Source organism: Giraffa tippelskirchi, chromosome 4 (assembly GCF_054371585.1).
Source record: "Giraffa tippelskirchi isolate mGirTip1 chromosome 4, T2T-mGirTip1v1.2.pri, whole genome shotgun sequence".
Classification (NCBI taxonomy): domain Eukaryota; kingdom Metazoa; phylum Chordata; class Mammalia; order Artiodactyla; family Giraffidae; genus Giraffa; species Giraffa tippelskirchi.
This window is the reverse complement of record NC_137278.1, coordinates 185,915,625-185,941,172: the sequence shown is the minus strand read 5'-3', so window position 1 is coordinate 185,941,172 and position 25,548 is coordinate 185,915,625. Positions and strand designations below refer to the sequence as shown.

General features: G+C 40.3%; 1 protein-coding gene across 10 annotated transcripts in view; it reads right to left on the bottom strand.

The window, feature by feature from the left end:
* Positions 1-19,459, bottom strand: part of PLCZ1 (phospholipase C zeta 1) — a 347,938-nt gene extending 328,479 nt beyond the window's left edge. For all 10 annotated transcript variants that reach the window (XM_081592321.1, XM_081592293.1, XM_081592297.1 and 7 more), the window contains exon 1: positions 19,403-19,459. The gene's annotated coding sequence lies outside the window, so the exon portion shown is untranslated. The remainder of the gene's footprint in view (positions 1-19,402) is intronic.
* Positions 19,460-25,548: the final 6,089 nt, after the last annotated feature.

Here is a 25,548-nt window from a genome sequence, read left to right as displayed (position 1 = left end):
TTTCACTGCATCCCCTAAGCCTGGTCTTATGTGCAGAGAGAAGGAACAAAGGGAAAGTACCTCTCTCTAAGAACCAGAGGAAGTATCTTCATCTCACTGCATAGCTCTGATTCTAAAGAATTTCTGTCTTTTTTCCCATTTTTACCAAGTCATATTATTCTAGTTTTGCATAAGCCAGAAGCCCCAGGAGGGGACATTAAGAACTTAACCTATGAAAGGGTGAGGATTTTAAAACCCCATCCTGCAATTCACATAGCTCAACAAAACTCAACATAGAGACCAGCACAAATAAATATTTGGTAAGCAAACTAATAAATGTATTCTCTGTAAAAATTCATAGATGAAATGGAGGTAGTCTTAAAACCAAATGTACTAAATTCTGATTAATGTGTAATGCTTTATAAAATATAATAAAAGAATATAATCTTTTTTTTTAATTTTCCTTGAATTAATGGTGCCTTCCTAATGAATCCAGACTGTTAATGAATTTGGCCCAGTGCTAGTAAAATCAGTGAGGCATTTCTATCAAATCAGTATTCAGAGTATGTCTCCACTGATTTCAGCACAACAGTTAAAATGTGAACTACACAAACACATTATTTACAATCCAGTGTGCAAAGATCTTTCACTTGAAAAAAATAAGAAAAACACTGATGTTAGAGAGATATCCCAAAATAGAGAGTTCTAAATGTCATTAAACAGGATGTGAAGCCAACAGACATTTTGGTAAACCACGTTCCATATTTCCACTGAATAACTAGAATAAATGTTAACATAGCTGAGATCGGATGTGTCTGGTTGGCAACACCCATCCCTACGCCTCCCAGCTTCAGCATCCACTTGTGGGAGCCAGATGGAATATGGGGATAGAGAAGAATGGTTTTATATGTGGATTCCCGGGTCCAGAGAGGAACAAAGACAAGGGATAACATCTAGTCCTTTTGACAGCCTGCCCCCAAGACTTGGTCTGAACTATCCTAGAGAACAGGGCTGAAGAAAAAAGTTGAAGTGGCTGTTTGCAGATGGCATGTCATGAGCTTGGTGCCAGGTTAACAATGTCCCAGGCAGAGCTGTGGAAAGGACATTTTATCATTTCTGTAAATAACACAGCATGGCTCTGATGTGGCCCTGAAATTGGAGAGGAATTCAGTCACATTTGGCAGTTTAGAGAGGCTGCAGCTTTGGGAGCTCTGTACGAAAGCATGGTGGGTAGAGAAGCAGACTTCCCAGAGGCTGCTGAAAAGCAGCCTGCAGCCAGCAGATCTCAACAGGAAGAGTTAGATGGAAGAGCACCAGAGGGATGCTAGGCACACATGGGAATCTGAGAACGACTGGGGAGTTTCATAGGTTGTGCAGGTGGGAGTCAACTGGCTAACAAAATAAATATACAAGCAAACACAGCCTCATTTGGAACCAAAACCACTGAAGTTTGGGAATATGTGGTCTACAGTCATAATGTGTAAATTGATATTCTTCTTATTCAAAGTTAACCATTCTGTGTTTACAGAAGGAAAGAAAGCAGTATCCTACAGTATCCATGGATCCTCCCTGGTATGAGGAATATAAGACAAAAAGAGGATTTTCTTTACTTGAACTGATAGGCCAAAAAAAAAAGTTAACCATTCTAGTAGGCGCACGTGTATGTGTGTATTATTTCACTTATGAGTCTAAAGTTTTCAGCTATTTGGATACCAGAATATACCCCTTAACTTAATCCAATTCTCCTTTCTCTTGATTATTCATTTTACCCAAATATAAAACAAAAATACGTATTTATTGAGAGTTTCTCTTTTTCTTTTAAGAAACTACATTGAGCAGTGTGGAAAAAAATTTTTTAACAAATAGTCTTCCATTAATGAACACGAACGATATTTGGGGATATGAAATGACACATAAAGAACAACTAAGAAGCAATCAAGAATATCTTCTAACATGCACACAGAATACTTCTGGACAATACACAAACACCGTGGTTTCCTCTGCAGAGGAGGAGTGAAAGATAGCCATGGTGGGGACAGCTTCACTTCGCTCTCAGTTATTTACACACTTTGACTTTTTTTGCCATGTGTTTGTATTACCCTTTCAAAAACAAAATAAATGAGTTGTCTTTTTCTAAAGGAAGTACAGAATGAAGGGTTATAAGCTAGCTATAATCTGTACAAAAGCATTCTGGACTCAGACAAACCTGGCATTGCTAACAGATCTAAGCCAAAAAGACTTTCCAAATTATCTGGTTCTTCTTGGTAGATGTCTGCAATCTCTGGAAATTAATAGTAGATGAGAATTCTGTTGTTGTTCAGTCACTAAGCCACGTCCAGCTCTTCATGACCCCCATGGACTATAGCATGCCAGGCTTCCCTGTCCTTCACTATCTCCTGGAGTTTGCTCAAACTCATGTCCATTGAATCAGTGGTGCCATCCAAGCATCTCATCTGTCATTCCCTTCTCCTCTTGCCCTCAATCTTTCCCAGTGTCAAGGTCTTTTTCCAACAGAGAACTCTACCTACAGTCTTATGAACAGGTAGGATATTATAATGAAAGCAAGTGTTAGTCTCTCAGTTATGTCTGACTCTTTGTGAACCCATGGATTGTAGCCCATCAGGCTCCTCTGTCCATGGGATTCTCCAGGCAAGAATACTGGAGTGGGTTGCCATTTCCTTCTCCAGGGGATCTTCCTGATCCAGGGATCAAACCCAGGTCTCCTGCATTGCAGGCGGATACTAACCATCTGAGCCACCAGGAAAGCAAACCCTAGGCCAAATATTGTGACATGTACAATACTTATTAGTAGGCAGGCACTAAAAATGCCACACAATCTCAGAGCCTGGGGGAAGTCCTTTAGACACTCAAACATGTATCTCACAAGCATGGCAGACATAAAAATATTTTAGCAACAGAATCAATGAATCTTCTACTTAGAGCAGACAACAGAATGTTCGATTAAGTGGTAGAGTGCTGAACTAAATGTACTGAGTCCTTTTTCAAAGAGTTTTAGGCTGATGGGCTCCCTAATTCTTATTAATGCATAATATTATGATATAATATCATTATGTAACATTTACAGAGGTATCTGAATATTACTTCTGGTCAACAAACGATATCTTAAAATACCACTTATTTCACCAAGAAAAAATTATTTCCAACAGGCAGCACAGTATAATCTTAGAGGATGCAGGCTCTGGAGGCAGATTGCCTGGTTTCAAATCTGGCTCTGCCATTTACTAGCCACATAACCTTGAGCAAGTTATTTAAGTTCTCTGTACCTCTTATCCTTTGTCTATAAAATAGGAGTGCTAATTATGCCTACCTTGTAGGGTCATTAAGAGAATTAAATGAGTTGATGTTTCCAAAGTGCTAAGATCAATGACTGTCAAATAATAAGAGCCAGATGAATACTTGTTAAATATATTAAATTGGCATCTTTAGGTTAATTAATGAACTTTCTAATGAAGGGTTAGCATAAGGGTTAGGACTTGCTTACAGCCTTGGAAGATAGAATGATTCCCTCTATAACAAAGGGCAGGCATGATTACCACTCAAGAAAAAGTTTTTGGATTTCCTAAACTTAGCGTGCAATTCGTATAATACAACTCACTGCATGCGCAAGTGTCATCTGGCCTTCTTTATGCCACCCTATGGGAACTAGATTTTGGGAACTGATAAAGAAACAGTAACACTCTAATTACTGTTATTGCTATGAGTAATAAACTAATAAACTATCCTTCACCTCTGACCCAAGACTCTTGTGTCTTCTACCAGCATCCATGAAACTGTAGCTGGCAGCTCAATAACTTACAAATAGAGTAAAATCTTAGCTTTTCACAGTTCTTAAAAATATTAAGAATGTGTTTTCAGCAAACTTACGCCAACAAACTTAGATGAAATCAACAAATTTCTTGAGAGACACAATTTACCAGACCTCTTCATGACACTGGGGAAGGCATATTTTTCTTAGGCAGGACACTGAAAATACCATCTATAAGAGGGCAATAATTAAATCAGACTTGAACAAAATTAAAGCTTTTGCTCCTTCAAAAATATGGAGAAAATGAACAGGTAAGTCACAGGCTGAGAGAAAATATTCATAACTGATATGTCTTACAAAGCACTTGTACCCACAATATATAAAGAACTCTTCCAACTATTTGAAGTCAAATAACTTAGTTTTTAACAAGCCAAATATTTAAACAGAAATTTCTCAAAACAAGATAAATCGTCAAGAAGCACATAAAGATATTCCCTACATCATTAGACAGCAGGAAAATGAGAAATAAAACTATAATGAGATATCACTACATACTCACTACATGATGATGAACATTCAAAATACTGGCAATACCAAGTGTTGACGAGCATGTAAAACAACTACAACTCTGATATATTGTTGGTGGGAATGTGAAATGCTATAACCACTTTGAAAGGAGTTTGGTACTTTCTCAAGTTCAATGTATACTGATCATATGATCCAGCATTTCTACTCAAAGATATTTCCCCAAAAGAAAAATATATGTGAACACAGAAACTTCAACAAAAATTTTCATAGCAACTATGTTCAAAATAGTCAAAAATGGAAACCAAAGCCTAACAACTGATGAATGGGTAAAGAAATTGTGGCATGTGGTGTAATGGAATGTTGTTGTTTAGTCGTAGCAAATCCATGGACTGTACCCACCAGTCTCCTCTGTCCATGGGATTTCCCAGACAAGAATACTAGAGTGGGTTACCATTTCTTTCTCCAGGGGATCTTCCCGACCCAAGGATCCAACCCATGCCTCCTGCACTGGCAGGTGGATTCTTTACCACTGAGCCACCAGTGAAGCCCATAATGGAATGTTACTCAGCATTAAAAGAAAAGAACTACTAATGCACACACAACATGAATGAATCTTAAAATCATAATGCTGAGCAAAAGAAGCCAAAAACCAAAGTTAATATACAGCATGCTTCCATTTACACGCTGTTCTAGAAAAAGCAAAACTAGCCAACAGTGATAGAAATCAGACCTGAGCCTAAAGTGATTTTTTTTCATCCTGACCACTTTCACTATTATAAAAGATTCAGTGGGTTTTAACCTCATTGAAACTTTGTCTAGAAGATATGAATGATACTATCTACTGTACTGGCAAGAAAATTATATTAAATAATTCATACAGACCATTTAGCACAATGCCCAGATCAAAGTAATAATAATAATGTACCCTAAATAACTGTTGAGGAGGTTAAGAGTAGTATTGATGGTATTATCCATTAAGTTTCCCTAGAGAGGTGATTTCTGAGAAAAGCATTAAAGAAAGACATGAGTTATTAGGGAGAACATTCCATACGGAAAAATGTCAGACAAAAGCACTGAGGTAAAATTACCAAGATGAATATAGTAATGGGTAACAAGCAGGTTTATTCTGCTGGGTTAGACAGGTGATACCTATTCATAATGAAAATTGAGAAAGAAGCTATGGAGGAAGAGAGAGTGAGATGTAATAAGTCCAGAGATGTAAAAACTTGACTAGGAAATAACAGGACACATTAGACCAACTAGAGAAATAATATAGACATTTAGTGTTGAAAGTAGGCAATTCTGAAAACTATACATGAAGTGAATAGAAGTAGCGCATGACTTGAGACAAAGAAGTGAGGTGAAAACCTATCACCTTGACATGCAAGAGGCAACAAGGTTTAGGCTAAAAGAAAGATAAAAACATGCAAGAAGTACTGTCGATCAGAAACTGACTCCAATTAGATGCAAAAACAAAAACAAACAAACAAAAAAAAGAGTTGCAAATAACTTCAAAGTCTTAAATTGGAAAAATGGGTTATTCTTTAATACTAACACCCAAGTGCACAATATGTGAAGGAGAACAGAAAGGAAAACTAAGAAGAGAAAGTTAGTATTTTAAAGGGAAAATAGGACAGGGTTAGAGATGGTGGTGGTCCTTACTGCTTGCATTAGTTTGCTAAAGTTGCCATAAGCATCAGAAAATGGGGGGCTTAGAACAACACAGAAGCATCATCTCAGAGATATGAAGGCTACCAGTCTGAGTTCAAAGTGTCCACAGGGTTGGTCCCTTGCAGGCTATAAGCGACCATTTGTTCCATGCCTCTGTCTCAGCTTCTAGTGGTTTACCAGCAACCTTTGGTGTTCCTTTTGGCTTCTGCTGCATCATGCCAATCTCTGCCTTTATCTTCATATAGTGTTCTCTCTTTGTGCATGCCTATGTCCACATTCCCCATTTTCATAAGAAAACCAGTCAAGTGGGAGTAGGGGGTTCATCCTATGACCTCATCTAAACTAATTATCTTTGTAATGACCCTACTTCCAAATAAGGTCATTTTCTGAGATAGTAGGGGTTAAGACTTCGACACGTGAATCTGCGGGTACCACATAATACAACTCATAACGGTGCTGGTCACCAAATGCTTCCAGCCAGCTCCCTTCTGAGCCCATGTAGAATTGTATTTCTTCAGCCTCTTTGAAGTTATGTGTGGCCATATGCTGTGCTTTGGCCAATAAAATGTGAATGAAAGTGATGTGTGCCATTTCCAGATGAAGTTTTAAAGGCCAGTGTGTGATTCAGGGCATTGTCTCCCCTCTGGCTCAGGTCATGTCAAGGTACATATCAAAATCAATCCTCCACTAGTCAATGTCACTGAAGAACTGTGACAAGCAGAGCCTCCTTTCTGACTGGCATTGGGAATGCAGCAAGAACAAGAAATAAGCTTTTGCCCTCAGGAGAAAGCTCTTTACAACCTAGAGGGGGCGGGGGGTGAGAGGGAGGTTTAAGAGGGAGGCAACATATGTATATTTATGGCTGATTCACTTTGTTGTAAACAACATCGTAAAGCAATTATCCTCCAATTAAAAATAAATTTTTAAAAAGAAAAAAAAAAAGGAAGCTTTGTTGCACTGACTTCATTAAATGTGGGGGTTGTCTGTTATTCCTGCTAGAAACCTAGCTTATCCTGACCAATACAGAGATGACTGTACTTTTTCTCAGAAGAGTAGTCACCAGAAAAACAAGTACCTATGAGTCAGCCATCACTTCACAGTTTTAAGAAAAAAAAGGCTAAAAACAAATGAGACCAAGAATCTTACTCCTAGGACTCTGCATTGAACAGCAAGTCAACAGATGATTTCTTTGGTGGCCTCCAGTGAACCATGCCTCCTTGGGTAGGCCTGGTGTAGACCGCTTCAACCCTGACTTTGGGATTCACTATTTGACGGGCTTTGGCCAACAGTATACTAACAGGTGGCTTCCAGGTGGCTTAATGTTAAAGAATCTGCCTGCCAATGCAGGAAACGCAAGAGCATGGGTTTGATCCCTGGGTTGGGAAGATCCCTAGAGTAGAAAACGGCAACCCACTTCAGTATTCTTGCCTGGGAAATCCCATGGACAGAGGCGCCTGCAGGCTACAGTCCATTGGGTAGCAAAGAGTCGGATATGACTGAGCACGCACGCACACTAATGGGCATGATGAAAACACATGTTTGCACATGGAGTCTGTCCACTTGGAGTGTTTGCCCTCAGGAGACTCTCTCACATAACCCAGTGACCATGTGGTGAGAAGCCCAACCTAGCCTTGTGGAGAGGCCATGTGGAGGGCCATCAAGACCTTGGCTGATAGCTCCAAGTGAGTTCCTAGCAAGCATCAATTTGCCAGCATACAAATGCGGATTCTTGGAACTGGATCTTTCAGCCATAATTAAGCTGCCAGAACTGATGTCATGTGAAGCAGAAAGGAACTGTCCCATCAGGTCCTGTTCAAATTTCAGAGTTATACGCAAATAAAATGACTCTTGTTGTTTTAAGACACTAAGGGTTTGGGGTGATAATTGAAACAATAAATGCTTTTATATGGGAGGTAGTTGAAAATTAAAAGTAAGAAATTATTTTGTATATTAGTAATTTCCATGTTCTTTAGTAAAAAAAAAAAAAAAAAAAACTTTAGCATTACAGAGCCAAGATCACAAGCTCTGAAACAAGCCACATTTGAATTAAAACTTTGACTCTGTCATTTACTAGCTAGATAATCATAGACCAAAAAACCAATCTGTGAACTTAAGTTTCTTCTTTCACACAGCAAGCACTGAAAGAACTACCTCCCAAGTTCATTGTGAAGAGCAGAGACAACTATTACACATAAAGTACCAGAAACAAAGTCTGCACTCAACAAATGGTAATACTGTTTTTATCATTTTGTATTATTAGTAATCATTCAACTGTTTTTGGAGCATCAGCTATGTAACAAGCATATGATGGGTGGCAAGAATACAAAGATAAGCATATCCCTACTCTGTACTTTCTGAGATCTTATGCTCTATTAACTGCATTAAGTTCATCAGAGGAAAGCTACAGGTTTAGTGAAAGTGAAAGTGATAGTTGCTCAGTCGTGTCTGACTCTTTGCAATCCCATGGACTGTAACCAGCCAGGCTCCTCTGTCCATGGGATTCTCCAGGCAAGAATCCTGGAGTGGGTTGCCATTCCCTTCTCCAGGGGATCTTCTCCACCCAGAGAAAGAACCTGGGTCTCCCAAATTGCAGGCAGATTCTTTACCATCTGAGCCACCAGGGAAGCCCACAAGTTTAACACACAGGTCTATCAAGGAAACCTTATTGGAATGCATGGTCTGAGAGAGTTTCTCTGATAAACATTTAAACTGAGTCCAAAAAACATAACAAGGGGGTATTAGGCAGGTGAAGAATGCTCGACAGATTGTTATGGATGGAGGAAAAGCAGTATGAGACTGAAGGGGAAGACTTGTATATTCTTAAGAGCTGAAAGAAGGCTGCTGTGGTCTAATCAGCAAGCAGGTGGGGCATACAATAAGAGACTAAGATATATGCCTTTTTTAGAATAGCTAGCATAGAACGCCTATCCTGAGAGGCTAGGCATACGTTACTATAGCCATAATGTTACCAATTGCCAACAATGTGCAAATACTACCTAGGAAATACAAATTAATGACCTATGAAGCAAATAATTTCCAAAATGTGGTCTGCAGGTTCATGCCATGCCATGAATAATAAATTTTAGTGCCTGGAGGTGCGTCAAGAAAAACAGGACAATGTAGAGAACTGTTAATAAATTCATTTGATTTTGAATTTTATAACTGTGTCCTTATTAGTTTTTTGTGAAATAATAGTGATGGTAGTTGGTTTTATTTTCAATGTCTTTACCTAGAAAAATCAAAAGGGAGCAACTCTACTGCACCCCCGAAACTACTTTCATCTGACTTTGGGGTATCTTCTTATGTTCTGTGAAATATACAAGTCTAGGAACAACTGACTCAAAAGGTGACAACATCTAGATTGCTTTTTACCTTAAACAATTGACTATTTTGTAAGAGGCAATAGTATAGAACAACCAGAAGTAGAGCCTCCTGCATCCTCAAGCAGAAACTCATGAATCTTTGTTTGAAATTTTTGCTTATTAAAAAAAAGGTAATACATCAGGTTCTGAAAATTCGTATTCACATTCACACACATATAATATTCTTTATGTAGAAAATGCATTGAGGAAACAGCACTGTAATTTTTCCGTGAAATATAAATGCCAAACTCATACATAATTTATATAACATAAAACCAACAGACCATGTAGGTTTGGTGTTTAATTACGATCCCTTGGTTCTTCCTGATGAGCACCATTAATCAGTCCAATCAGTGTCTGAAATGTCGTATTTCTGTCTACAAATAAACACCTAACTGGAGGTATTAAAATATTTAATTGAAATGCACTTTTGTACAAAGTACTTCTCAGCATAAATGTAATAATTGGAATTTAAAAGCAAATAACCAAATGATTGACAAAACAATAATAATTTTTTTCTGAGATTTTTCAAAATATATGGGAATGTATAATTTTAAGCATCTTGACCTTTTGCTCAAGTAAAACCTCCTCCTGTTTAATTAGTTCATGATTCCTTTTTAAAGACAACCTCTAAAGTTGCTACTTTAATACCGATAAACCTAGAAGGGACCTTCGTGCTTTAATGTAATTGTGTGTTAGAATATTCAACCTGCTGGATATCCAAAAGCTAGAACAATCTCTTGATGGCTGCACACTTTCTAACTCCCCAAGAACCCCTCCATGTTTTCAAAGAGAAATAAATTCGACTGATAAGACAGGCTATAAGCATTGAGGCTTAAGATTCTTTTTTTCCTTTACAAATCTCATTCTACAGCAGCTCTATCGCATCACCATAACAACACAAAACTATGGAACATTTTCAAATGGCTTGAAGGGGCATTTTCTCCATGGAGGCAACAAACATTTATAAAGTAAACATTACCATTTGTTTCCTCAAAAGCAGACTGAAAACCTGATTTCTTCGGCTCTGCTCCTACCACCCTAGACACAGCCTTGTCATTTGTTACGATCTCCATGGTCTCCTCTCTAGTAGCAGAACAAGCTCAACCAGAGGCTTCTTCCAGTCTCGCCCATCACGTTCCTCACGGCAGAGCCAACTCCCATCAATCACTGCTCATTCTCAATTATCTCTGCCCTGTAATCCCTCTGGACAGGACACTTCAATACTGTGCTGGATTCCAGTCTGCCTTACAAACATCATCTGGTAATTTCATCCATAAATATGCTTCAAATGCCAGTCGTTTATAAATTCAAAACAAAGCACCACTACTACTATTGCTCCTTGTTTCCTAATAGTTCTATTCACTTTATATCCTTACTGAACATTTGCAGGATAAATAGATAGACATCAATACAGCACAGTGGTTAACAGCATGATCTTTAAGTTTGAATTAAGTCGGAGTCCTAGCTTCATGATCTATTAGCTGTCAAACTTTGGACAAGCTATTTAGACTCTAAACCTTGGGTTCTTCATCCATAAGCCAGAGATGTTAGTACCTATCTTAAATGTTTCTTGTTAGGATCATGGCAGGACAGCTGTCTAACACAAAGGAAGGGTCTAAGAGATGTTTGTTTTTGTAATCACTGTTCATTTCATTCACTCATCAACTATTTTCTGAGTACTTACTATGTTCCTGGCATCCTCCAAAGGTTGAGTAATGAGTGGTGAATAAAAGAGACATGGTCTTTGTACCCCATGCAACTTACACGTTAGTGGGAGAGAAGCACAATAAACAAATCAGTATCTAGTTATTCAATACAAACAACAAAGGCCTGAGAGGAAAACAGGTGCTGTAACAGAGGTCACCAGAGAAAGAGGGAGGGGGTAATCAGGAAGGGCTTCCTGGATAAAGTTATCGTTAAACTGTGACCTGAAAGATGAGGAAAATACCCAGTGAAGGGTGGGAAAAGGCAGAAGACAAGAGGCTGAGTGGGAAAGCACTATTAAGTAGACTGTGGGTCTCGAGCATGTTTATTAAGAAGTGCTGACCAGACTGAAAGATTTTTAGAAGCCAGAAAATGCAGAATCTTGTAGGACATTAGAAGAAACTTGGCTTTTACTCTAAGTTCAATGGGAAACACTGAGAAGGTTTTTTTTTTTTAACTTAATACACAAAGTTTAATTTTATTTTTATTATTTATTTGGCTGCACTGGATATTAGTTGTAGCACGTGAAATCTTCACTGGGTCACTCAGGATCGTTTGTTGTAGCACACGGACTCTCTAGCTGCTGCCTGTTGGCTCAGCAGTTGTGGTGAGAAGGCTTAGTTGCCCTGTGGCATGTGGGATCTTAGTTCCTGACCAAAGATCAAAACCGCGTCCCCTGCATTGCAAGACAGATTTTTAACCACTGAACCACAGGCATTCCTGGGTGGCTAAGCGGTAAGAAATTCGCCTGCCAATGCAGGAGACACAGGCTCAATCTCTGGGTTGGGAAGATCCCCTGGAGAAGGAAATGGCAACCCACTCCAGTATTCTTGCCTGGGAAATCCTACCGACAGAGGAGCCTGGCGGGCTACAGTTCATAGGGTTGCAAAGAGTTGGACACGACATAGCAAATGAACAACCACTGAGAAGTTTTAAGGAGGAGAGTGGCATGATCTGATTTCTGTTTTTAGGAAATTACACTGGTTATCATATGATCATTTGGAAAAATGCAAACGAAGTGGATGGGGACAAGTTAGGAAGCTGTTGGAATAGTCCAGGAAGGAGATGATGGTGACTTAGGCTTAGGTGCATAAGGTGCCAAAGTGCCAGTAAAATCAAACCTCACCATGATATTGACTGGAGGAGGGAGGTGTTGTGGCTGACTTTAATTTCTTCTTGTTTGTTTTAGTCCTATAACTATCACCAGCCAGCCTTTAGGCTTCCAAAAGGAGAGGTTGCAGAATAATAATTTTAGATGTGCACATTAAATATTTTCTTACAATTATTCAGTTATTCTCTAGCAATGTTGTCAAAAGATTACTCAACACATTTTCCCATTTACATCAGTACTCTCCAAATCCTGCAGTAAGACTGAGGGAAGAGTAAAAATGCTTCATCACAATGAAAACTTTACAGCACCAAGCTCAGATGCTGGTAATCTGTGAAGCATTGTTTTCATATCATCTAATGCAAGAAAAATTACTGAGCCTTCCCTATATGAACTTTGTTTTTTGGTTTACCTGGAAGCCTTAAGGATTCTCTACATGACTTAATTTGCTTCAAATTTATACATGCCTACTTTCATTCCCTTGTAAACAACACCAACAGATGGTATAGAATATTTGGTTGCAGAATAATGAAGCCTGAATTTGGTGAGAACTCCAAGATTAAAGTTATTCTTAGCAAAACAAGCAATCCACTGCCAGGACTGTAAAGCGTTTAATGATTTACATCAGAATAACACCTAAGGAAGCACCCCAAGTGACTTGCAGATCTGAGTTTAAAACCATATACACCTGAAACAAGAACCCGCGTACATTCACACACAAACGCTATCTCGACACCATAAAAGAGGTGAGTGACCTCATCTTTCTGCCTGTCAGGGATTCGATTCTGAAACTAATCTCAATCACCATTGGATGTATATTCCATCAAAATGCAGGCCGACAAGTTATGTAACATGTTTCTGGCTATTGAAATATTCTAATGGGATTTTTAACTGTGATGCTTTTGAACTGTGGTGTTGGAAAAGACTCTTGAGTCCCTTGGACTGCAAGGAGATCCACCTAGTCCGTCCTAAAAGAAATCAGTCCTGAATATTCATTGGAAGGACTGATGCTGAAGCTGAAACTCCAATACTTTGGCTACCTGATGCAAAGAACTGACTTGTTTGAAAAGACCGTGATGCTGGGAAAGATTGAAGGCAGGAGGAGAAGGGGACGACAGAGGACAAGATGGCTGGATGGTATCACCGAATCAATGGACATGAGTTTGAGTAAACTCTGGGAGTTGGCAATGGACAGGGAGGCCTGGTGTGCTGCAGTCCATGGGGTCACAAAGAGTCGGACATGACTGAGCGACTGGACTGAACTGAACTGAATGAGACTTTTCTCAACAAGTGGGAGCAAGGCAATTCTACTCCTCCTCCTATGTCCAGAAAACAGTGAACAGAAGGATGTGTTCTGTGTGTGTTCAGTCACATCCAACTTTTTGCTGCACAATGGAGTGTAGCGCACCAGGCTCCTCTGTCCTTGGAATTTTCCAGGCAAGAATATTAGAGTGGGTTGCCATTTCCTTCTCCAGGGGATCTTTCTAACCCAGGGATCAAACCTTCATCTCTTGCATCTCCTGCACTGGCAGGTGGATTCTTTACCACTGGCACCATCTGGGAAGCCCTTAATAAGAGGATACTTGAGAAAATATCACAGGGTCATTTCAATGTCCCATCACTCAGCAGGTTGCAGTTTGGAACAACCAAAGAGACAATTCATCCTATCTGTTATAGCCCCAGAATTACCTTTTTGAAGAAAATTTTATATCTAAAATCAGAAAACTGAGCCTTGAAGTAATTCAGCCCAGATTAGGCAATTTTGATAGCAGAGAAGAGAAAATAAAAACACTGAAGAAAGCACAGAGTGTTGTCTGGAAAGATGAGATGTGGGTGTGGAACCAGACTAAGGGCAGCAATACAGAATGATGAAGCATTTGAAGAGAAGACGGAATGGGAGAATTCCAGAATTCCAAAGAAAAGTTTTATCTAATAATTAAAATGGCATCCACCAGTTATCGAGCACATGCCAAGGGCCAGGCACTGAACTAGACACTTCATGAATCTTATCTCTAATTCTTGCAGTAATGCTACGAAGCAGGTCTCTCATTTTTTGATAAGGAATCAAATCTTCAGAAGGCTATATACCAGGCTTAACATTCCTATAAGGGTTTCCCTGGTGGCTGATAGTAAAGAATCCCTGGGTCGGAAAGATCCCCTGGAGAAGGGAATGGCTACATACTCCAGTATTCTTGCCTGGAGAATATTTTTTTTAATATATTTAAATATTTTTTAAATCTCAGGGAGTTAAGGGACTAACTTAACTAAGGAACTAACACTTTCACTTAACAATCCTGAGGGCTTCCCTGGTGGCTCAGAGGGTAAAGCGTCCGCCTGCAATACAGGAGACCCAGGTTCGATTCCTGGGTCACGGAGATCTCCAGAAGAAGGAAATGGCAACCCACTCCAGTACCCTTGCCTGGAAAATCCCATGGATGGAGAAGCCTGGTAGGCTACAGTCCATGGGGTTGCAAAGAGTTGGACACGACTGAGCCATTTCACTTTCTTTCCTTCTACTTTCTTTCTTTCTTAACAATCCTGCAGTGCCAGGACTTGATATTACACCTATCCCTCTGGCTGCCTGATAGGCTTGTTCAACCTACACAGCTGTATACAATGGCCCGGTTAAAGCCCAACTCTTTCCACAAAAAGTTTAAGTTTTTCTTAATAATTTTATGTATTTATTTTTGGCTGTCCTGGGTCTTTGGTGCTAAGGACGCTTTTATCTACTTACGGCAAGTAGGGGCTACTCTTCATTGCAGTGCTCAGGCTTCCCGTTGTGGTGGCTTCTCTTGTGCTAGAACACAAGCTATAGGGCACGCCACCTTCAGTAGTTACAGCTCCCTGGCTCTAGAGCACAGGCTCATTTGCTCCATGGCATATGGGATCTTCCTGGATCAGGGATCGAACCTGTGTCTCCTACACCAGCAGGTGGACTCTTTATCACTGAGCCACCAGGGAAGACTTTGATTAAGTTTTAAACACTGAGCCCTAAGCTCAAAGCTGAAGCCCTAAGGTGAATTTGAGAAGACGCAAGCATTTTCATGGAAGGAAGACCATACTGACACATTTTCAGAAATATGGCAGAGTAGTTCTGGGAAACCTTGACAGGGAGACCAAGGTGACTCCCTGGGATTTAAAAAATATTTAAATATATTTATTTAAAAAATATTTTTAAAATATAGATTTAAATATATATATAGTCTAGATTCTGGGTGATACATTAAAATTTTTATTTACTTATTTAGTTTGGCCATGCTGGATCTTCATTGCTGTTCAGACTTTTCTCTATTTGTGGTGAATGGGAGGCTACTATGTAGCTGCAGTGCGTGGCTTTCTCACTGCTGCGACTTCTCTTGTTGTGGAGCACGGACTCTAGGGCACATAGGCTTCAATAGTTGTGGCACATGGGCTCAGTAGTTGTGGTTCCAGGGCTCTAGAGGCCAGACTCAACAGTCATGGCTCAGGCGCACGGGTTTAGTTGCTTCGCCGCACGTGGGATCTTCCTGGATCAGGGACTGAACCCGTGTCTCCTGCACTGTCAAATAGATTCTTTACCGCTGAGCCATGAGGGAAGCCTTGAGTGATTTATTTTGAGCAAAAGGACCAGACAGAGAAAAGAGGCTGCAGAACTACACATGGTGGCTGGCTTTATGAAGAGTGTGCCAGATGCTGTCAGTGGTCCTCTAATATCCATCCCACTTCTTTCTTTCAGGAACAGAACCCCATAGTTTTAGGGACTTCATTGTTGACTCAGACAGTAAGGAATCTGCCAGCAAGGCAGGAGACCCAGGTTCAATCCCTGGATTGGGTAGATCCCCTGGAGAAGGGAATGGCTACACACTCCAGTACTCGTGCCCGTACAATCCCATGGACAGAGAAGCCTGGCAGGCTACAGTCCGTGGGGTCACAAAGAGTCAGACACGACTAAGCGACTGGCACTCAAACTCAAACTCCCCCTAGTTTTAGCTAGGTTTGGCTGCTCGGCTAGATACTTTCCCAGCCTCCTTAACAGCTAGCTTCCAAACAATGGAATTTTCAGTTGACATCTGTCGAATTAAAAACAAACTGGATTTTAGTCAAAAGGATTATTCCGAAAGTGCTGGGGAGGGATGACTGCAACGGGAGGAAAGAGAACTACTACAACAGGGAGAGCATTCTGACTGCATGAACTGCACGTGTCAAGCAAAACAGGTTTCTTCCACCAAGAGAAGGAAATCTAGGCTAAAAACAACCAGGCATAGGATAGTGGATGAAAGGTTGGCAAAGTCAGACAGTAGATCAAAGAATGTTTCACTCTGAGTCCAGCCTGTTTTTTGGGAAACATTTAAGGAGGAATTGTACCCGAGTTCAGGCTGAAGGCAGATCAAATTTCAAGGGGCACAAGGAAAGGAGAAAATCTTAACCAAAGCTTGGTTAATAAATATTTTGTTCCCAGTGATCAGTGGAGACAAAACAGTTCAGTTAATCAGTTAGGAAGCAAAGAATGGAAATGTGGCTAGTCAGTGTCTCACAAACAAGAGAGGCCTCCTTGAGTTCTTACCTAAACCATGGGTAAGGGGGCTTCTTTGCAGTAAGCTGTTTCTCAGAACAGAAAGACAAGGAGGGATTTCTTTAACCATCACTGGTTTCCAGAATCCCAGGGCTCTGGTCAAGTTTGACATGGTCATACTCTTAAGAGGAATCTGTACTTCCTCTTTGGCCTGTTAGGAGTTGGAGCTTCAATGTGGTGGTGATGAGTCACCCTCAGGGAAGGTATAAGCTGAGATGGGAGGAACCTGGGTGCCTACATGATTTTGTGGAACAAAGCTGTCGACTTGCCCTGGTCAGCTCACCTACTTTTGGACTATTAGGAAAGAGAGAAATAAGCTTCCTTCTAGTTTGCCATCTTTTATTTTCAAGTCTACTACTTACAGCCATTTCGTCAGTACTCTCATGAATAAAAACAACCCCTGCAAACAAGAAATTTTTGAGTTTTTTATATCACAGTCACCCTGTAAGCATCATCTTCAAATATCAGAGTTAATATTAAACACAGCTCTCTTGCCAGTATTCATATTCTCATTAATCTATGAACGCCGGAAGCATCAAATGCTCAATTTTACTCTTCTTTTTCTATGTCATACAGGAAAAGAATTCTGTTTCAGTTCCTGAAATGAACAAAATACTTTCTATTCACCTAGCAATGGAACATTACAAAAGACACACTTATTTTGGACTAAATAATATATGTCAATATATGAGTTTTTGTGGTATTGCTGGGGCTTTTTGAAAGCAGCTTAAAATGATATAATGTTCTACCATTTGATTCAAACGGCCTTTAAGTCAGTAATACACTCCTTTATTGGAAATGTAGACATAGGAAGACGGAGAAGGCAATGGCACCCCACTCCAGTACTCTTGCCTGGGAAACCCCATGGACGGAGCCTGGTGGGCTGCCGTCTATGGGGTCGCACAGAGTCGGACACGACTAAAGCGACTTAGCAGCAGCAGCAGCAGCAGCAGACATAGGAAGATATGGAAGATTGACCAAGAGTGTTTAAAAGAACAAACTAATCACGATCAACTACATACTACTCTATGTCAGACATAGTAAGTTACCCCTTAAAGGTTGTTCCCAAAGGTAGCAGACATGTGATATGCTTTGCTAACTGAACAATTACATGTATGCCTGCTGTTAGTGAAACAGCTCCTCAAATTCCAAAGGTCTTTCTCTTCTTATTTAAATTTCTCAAGTAGGCCTAATAACATAAACAAGAGTTACTGATTAGTCTAGGTTCCTCTAGTGAAAAAATAGTCCAATATCAAACTGCCTAGGAAGGCTGTTTGTTCAACTTAATCTAAATAAAGAATCAGTTAAGAGTAATCACTTCAGGCTCTCTGATTCACTGGATCATTGAATTCACTGTCTCAGTTGAGTTCTTAATGATTTTCAAATACATTTTGGAGAAGTTACCTATCCTAGCAAAAAATGAGCCTTTATGGTTTTAATTCCCTGCATCTCCTCTGTATTTTATGTGCAAACTTAATACGTTGTGAAATTATTCCAAATCTTTACTGTCCATTCTTCCCTTTTTTTTTTTTTTTCAAGAAGTCAAGTTTACTGGGATTTCACTTCTCCCACATTCTTACATAAGCTAAGCCACTCCAGGTATATACATTTCACATTCTTCCCTTTTTAAAAAGTTCCAAGAAGAGACATGAGACATACAGCCAAATTTATGTCATCATTTTTCACCTAAGTACTCAGAGTTTCAAAAGTATTCTTTCCTCTCCCAAATCACCTCTTCCCCTAGTGGCTTCTGAAAAGTTCTACTTAAATGCACAAGCTCCCCACTGGGGACATTATCAATTAAGAACTTCTCTCTGCTCCAGGCCTTTAACTTTGAAGTAATTCAACAATCTTTTACATATTAAAAACAATCTCACTTCCAGAAGCCTTGGTGTTTCTCGCTGATGCAAGAAAAGGGAAAAGGTCATCTTTTTTGTTATAGTGGTACCAACAAAGGAGAAGAGCACTAAGCCCTAAAGAATTCACTGCAACTTTTTTTTCATTTAAGCTTAAAACCTTATGTATCATTACAAGGCAAAACAGAAATGTACCTGTCATTAGACTAAATTTGCTGATAAATAAGTACTCATCTGCTTTTGAAAATCCTTTACAAAGAAGATTAACAAAAGCAGTTCCTACAAGGCAATAATTACACTGATACATGCTTTTACTTTTTAAAAGAAACCGATTTCACATGTTCTTACTTTGAGGGGCTAATGCTAATGTCCACAAGAAGAAATCTTGTGGAAATGAGGACGTAACCTGAGTTGGACATATTCCAACGTTTTTCTCAGATGTTCCGGGTCCTTTCTTAAATACTGTGGATTCGGTATGTAATAAGAAATGAAACTGAGTCGAGGACATTTGGAAGTTCCTCTCTATGTGTTGTTCAAAATATAATAATCTTGTAGCTCTACGTGACAAAACTGTACAATTGTTCGGCTATTGTTAACGGCATTCTCTCCAGCACTTGTTTAACAGAGCACGACGTAGTAGATACTCAACGAACAATTACTGAATTGAAAGGATGGCTGACCTGAAACAAAGCTTGCATATATTCCTTGGTTTAAAATACCTGCTCTTTTAAACAACTGATTCTCAAAAAAAGTGGATACAAAATTGATTTTTAAATTACTGAGTTCCTACAAAGGAGTGTTTCTACCTACAAAATACGTCAATGGGATGTGGACACCTCTAATTAGCTGCAACCATTGGACAAGTTTTCTTACCTCTTGGAGTTCACTGTCTTCCTGGATGCTCAGCAGGCCGCAGCCAGCCCTCGCGATAATTTCCGATAGGGGTGTCTCCCGGCACTGCCGCTTGGGGCGGGGCCTGCAGAGGGCGGGGCTGGCGGAGTTGGGCCGGCTGGGGCGGAGCTTGTGTGTGTGCGTGCTTGCGCTCTGGCCTGCCGACTCATTGCGGTCAGGGGCCTCTAGCCCGTCAGTCTCTTCTGTCCATGGAATTCTCCAGGTAAGAATACTAGAGTGGGTTGCCATCTCTTCCTCCAAGGGATCTTCCTGACCCAGGAAGAGAACCCTCATCTCTAGCATCCGCGGATTCTTTAAAACTAGAGCCACCAGGGAAGGCCAGGGGTGGAGCTTGCCTGGTGGAATTGATGCGCTAAGGCGAGGCTCCTGGCCGAAGTGAGTTGGAAAGTCTTGGGGTGAAGAGCCTTGACCAAACGCTCAGTTTTGAAAATTTCTCCAGTTTAGCCTGCGAGGCTTATGATGAGAGTCAACAATTTGAAGTGGCCAGCTCACTTGATGCAGTCTGTGAACTTCTTGAAAGCTTTAACGTTCGGAGACCTGATCATGAAACCCTGTGGGATAAATTGGATGACTGTTACACAATTGTCAAGGAACGCTGCTGCTGAATCAAAGGCCACAGGTCTCAATGCCACTAAAACATGCGGTGATGGTCAGAAGGCCAAGATCCACCATCACTCGAATTGAATCTCTCGGATGTAAAATGTATGCTAGGAATTCTCTGCTGCAAGGATCCCCACCCTCAGGGCTGCATCTCAGTACCTCCTATCAGATCAGGGGCAGTATTAGACTAGAAATAAGTAAAGTGCACAATAAATGAAATGCACTTGAATCATCTCGTAAACCATTTCCTTCACCTCAGGTCCCTGAAAAAGTTGTCTTCCAGGAAATCTGCCCCTGCTGCCAAAAAGATCGTGACCGTTGCTGGGTCCGTTGCTTTGGTACTGTATGCATCAAGTCAATAACGTCCAGCAGTTTAAGCAGGATCCATGAACCACAATGTATCTTTACTCCATTTTCAATGTACACACAGTGTATGAGATCCTCTGCTATGAATATGGTCATCTTCAAATAAGTGTAGTGTCACTTTATCTCCTTTACCTGGTGACAATGATTTTCTCAGGACTCCAGATTATATATAACACTGATGTTGTTGTCGAGTTGCTAAGTCCTATCCAACTCTTTTGTGAACCCATGAACTGTAGCCTGTCAGACTTCTCTGTCCATGGGATTTTTCAGGCAAGTATACTGGAGTGGGTTGCCATATCCTACTCCAGGGGATCTTACCAACTCAGGGATTGAACCTGAGTCTCTTGCATTGGTAGGCAGATTCTTTACCACTGAGCCACCAGGGAAGCCCATAACGTTGATGAAGTCTCTTTAATTCAGAAATTTTTATTTTGTGTACAAGACATTTACCATGTACCTGACTTTAGTGTCTGGGAAAGAGGAAGCACAGGTAATAATGGCAACACAGAGCTGCATTCAAGGTATCTGGAGGAGGGCATGGCAACCCACTCCAATATTCTTGCCTGGAGAATCCCATGGACAGAGGAGCCTGGTGGGCTGCAGTCCACAGAACACAAACAGTCGGATGCAACTTAGCATGGACAACACACAAAAATCAAAGTACCAGATTGGAAAAAATAAAAAGAAAATTGGACTAATATTAATGATGGTGATTAAATCAGACACTGCACACACTATGCCCAGCATTGCACCAGGCATGCAGTACATATCCATTCGATGGTAATAATTATTTTATTTTACAAGAGTGAAAGGAAAAATTTATTCTACCTGGTGACATTGTTCTGATTCTGAGGGAAAGTAACGAGTTTTTGTAATATGCATGAACTTTTCATTTTACATATACATGTGGCAGTCTCTCTCCTCTTTTTTTTTTTTTTAGAAGAATAAGATAGAAGGGAACAAAATGCCTGACTAGAAAACAGCTGCCTCCTTTCACCTGACCTTCGAGGATCCCCCCTTGCTCTCAGATCACTGCCACCTCCACTGCTTTTGTCTGATTTCTGCCTGCTGATCTCCATTTGGCTTGGCCCTGCATGGAGCCACCTGCAAGGCTTTTGTTTCTCCACCTATTGAGTTTCCCTTTGAGTAGAAGAAAGAAAAGATTTCCAGAGTCTGAACCAAAACATTTTTTTTAAGTACCTAACAATAAAAGGGGCATGAAACTATTTACCAACTTCACTTACATCCAGTAAAATTTCCATTTACAGGGTGTTGCATGAAGTTGATTGCTTTCTTCTCTGTAAATAAAGACTTAAATTTCAGCTCACAGGAAAAACTGATACCGAGAGAAGCCTCCCATGAAATGATACCAGCAGCACCAGACAGGGAAATGTTCAAGGCAGGGTGGTGAGGAAAACCAAACTTAGATGGAAACCGTCACTGCATGTTTCATTTTAGAGTAATAATTAATCAAAAAACAGTAAATATCAAGTTTCCTTGGATTATTATTCTCCCTGGCCACAAAGCCACTTCTCATTGCTTCTTAGGGTGATCCTGAATAGAGATATTGTACAATCCACTCTGGGCTTCCCTGGTGGCTCAGGGGTAAAGAATCTACCTGCCAATGCAGGAGATGCGGACTTGATCTCTGGGTCAAGAAAATTCCGTGGAGAAGGAAATGGCAACCCACTGCAGTATTCTTCCCTGGGAAATCCCATGGACAGAGGAGCCTGGCATAACAACAACAACAAACAACAGCATCCCATTTTAGGGAGAGAAACTGGTTGCTCTCAACAGTAACCACAGCATATGTAAAATAACAGGCTCCCATATTCTTCTGGAAGTTTCTACTTCATTTTTTCTGGAAACTATAAAAAGAAATCTCTTTTGTTGCTGCAGTTTTGCTGTGCTAGATGCTTTGTATTGCTTCCCTTCAGTCAGGTTCTTAAGAGAAGAGCTTTATCCTGCATACCTATTAGCAAAGAAAAGGGTCTTAGAATCCTTATACAAAAGAATTATTCTGTAGAGGTGCAGGCCGTAGGTTTATATTCATTCTTGGTTTCTCAGGTGACCTATCACTTATAACAAACTTTTCGAAGCGATTAGAAAAAAAGATGATGGGATTAAAGAAGAATTTGAAAGCTCACTGAATCCAATAACCCAAGAAGAACTTTAAAAGAAAGAAAAAAATCAAGCATTAAGAGAGACAGAGTGGTTTCTAAAATAAACAAACAGGGATCTGCCTTAATAAAGTAGTTGACAGCTTCTCTCCCTCTTTTCCAGGCTCAGCCACTAGCAACAAAGGAAAGGGCTCGTTTGCGCAGCTGTTGCCCAAAGAACTGAACAAAAGGCTGAAACTTTAACTTGAATTTGAAAGAAAAAAAAAATCAACTGACAGAACAGAAGCACAAATATCAGGGAAGTCAAGAGAAACAAGAACTTCGTGAGGTCAGTAAGAAGAATTTTCTAAAGTGTCAGTTTCCTGGGAGCTCAAAGGAAACAGGAAACCTGAGTCTGGTAGAGGCCCAGAGACTGAGTTCTGGAAGTTCCTAACCCCACACTGCCACTTATCAGAGTGATGATCACAACAGCAGGGAGAAACCCATTGCCCGAGATGGTGGAACAGAAAAGGAATCAACTTATTCAGAGTTCAGAATTTAGAGATCAGTTTGGCTCTCGCTATGAAAAGCTGGGGCCAAGTGAAGGATAATGTCAAGAAAGAGCTTGCCTGATAGTGCTTCTTCTCACTTCTAGAATCTGCCTCAAAATCTGTCTCTGTCATGGAGAGAGGTAGGGTTCAGGAAAAATAGAAGAAGGTAGTAACTTATTTACATCTCCTTCATTTTAGATATTTTTCTCATCCTTTATTTTTTTAACAATCTGTAAAGGTTCACAAAAGAAAAGGCAACTGTGCATTTACAAGGAAAGCCTCCTGGGAAAATAAGCAATATGCTGGTTTAGGCTATTTATTATTTCTAGACTGTCAATCTACAGAAAAGGTTGAAGCATGCATACAATAGAAACTATGAAGACACGAAAACAATTAGAGCATTACACCAGCAGTCAAAGAACAAGACCGCAGGATCTCACAGACAGGGAGGGGGAAAAATTTGTACCAGAAAATATAGAAATAGTCTTCTTTGCTGTGTCAGCTGTGACATACAGAAGTAAAATTTAAGTTCAGTTGCAGTGAGTTTGGTTCATTTTTTTCCTGTCCTTTTCCAGCTGCAATAAGAAATGATGAAAAAATTTTAAATACAGTCCCAGATATAGTAATTAAATATTAATGACATATCTCCTATGTACTAGATCCGTTAAAGAGTCTTGAAGTCTAATGAGAAGTAGAAACAAAACCAAATAATCTCCATGTAGTATGATCAGTTTGGGTTGTGTTTCTTTCCATATATGGCTATGGGAGAGGTTTTGAGAGGCTAGGAAAAGGAAGCCTTCACTTGGTTGGGCAAGACAGGAAAAGTATTATCAGCACTTCATAGGAGTGACATATTGACAGGGACTTAAAAGAAGACCAGCTTTCCAAATGGAAAAGAGGAAGAAGGACAGTCCCCAAAGAAGGAGTGGATGGAGGAGGAAAGATCACAGTGTGTTCAGAAAGTTTTCACAATTGGGGGCCTGGGGATAAAGTGGAAAGATAGCCTGGAATCTCGAACAACTATACAGAAGACACTGAAAAGCTTTTCAACCAGTAAGTGAAACTTTCCTATTTCAGTTTTAGAAGACAATTGCATATTGCAATTTGGAGAGTGGATAGGAGTAAGACTGAAGGACTTCCCGGGCGGTCCAGTGGTTAAGATGTTGTGCTACCCAGAAGTAAAGAACAGACCTTTTGAACTCTGTGGGAGAAGGCGAGGGTGGGCTGATTTGAGAGAATAGCGTTGAAACATGTATATTACCATATGTAAAATAGATGACCAGTGCTAGTTTGATGCATGAAGCAGGGCACTCAAAGCCGATGCTCTAGGACAACCCAGAGGGATGGGGTAGGGAGGGAAATTGGAGAGGGGTTCAGGATGGGAGTACACCTATGGCTGATTCATGTCAGTGTATGGCAAAAACCACCACAATGTTATAAAGTAATTACCCTCCAATTAAAATAAATTAATTTATTACAAAAAAATAAAAGATTCTGTGCTGCCACTGCAGGGGGTGCAGATTCGATTCCTGGTCACGATCCCTGGTCAGGGAACTAAGATCCCACATGCCGCAAGTGCAGCCAAAAGCAGAGTAAGAGTGAAATTGAAGTAAGGAAGCTGTTTTAGTGTTCTTCAAAGAAACAGAACCAAAAGGAGGTGTATATGTATTTATATAGAAAGAGGTTTCTTTTAAGGAATTGACTCATAGAAGATTGCAAATCTAAAACCTGCCAGTTGGGCTGGTAGGCTGAGATCTGAGAGAGCCAATGCCACAGTTCTAGCTGAAGGCTGTGTGCTCTAGCACTCAGAAGACTCATTCAGTGTTGCGGTGAAGGTCCAAAGGCAGGGTGCTGAGAATTCTGTCTTGTTCAGGGGAAGTGAGTCTCTTTGTTCTCTTCAGGCCTTCAACTGATTGGACAAGGCCCACCAAATTATAAAGAGCAATCTGCTTTACTCAAAGTCTGCTCATTTAAATGTTAATTTTAGGTGGGGAGGGAGGTGGGAGGGGGGGTTCAGAGTGGGGGGGACACATGTATACCTGTGGCTGATTCATGTCGATGTATAGCAAAAACCATTGAAATACTGTAATTATCCTCCAATTAAAATAAATAAAATAACTTTTTTTAAAAAAGCACCCTCCCAGAAACATTCAAAATAATGTGTGGCCAAATATTTGGGTACCAGTGGCCCAGCCAAGTTAACACATAAAATCAAGCATCACAGAGGCTATTTGTGTATGTGTATTCAGTCACTCAGTTGTGTCTGACTCTTTGCAGCCCTATGGACTATAGACCACCAGTCTCCTCTGTCCATGGAATTTTCCAGGCGAGAATACTGAAGTATGTTGCCATTTTCTACTCCAGGGGTTCTTCCCAACCAGGGATCACACCTGTGTCTCCTATTACTCCTACATTGGCAGGTGTGTTCTTTACCACTAATGCCACCTGGGAAGCCCATTAGTGTACATAGAGGCTATGTAGTATGCATGAG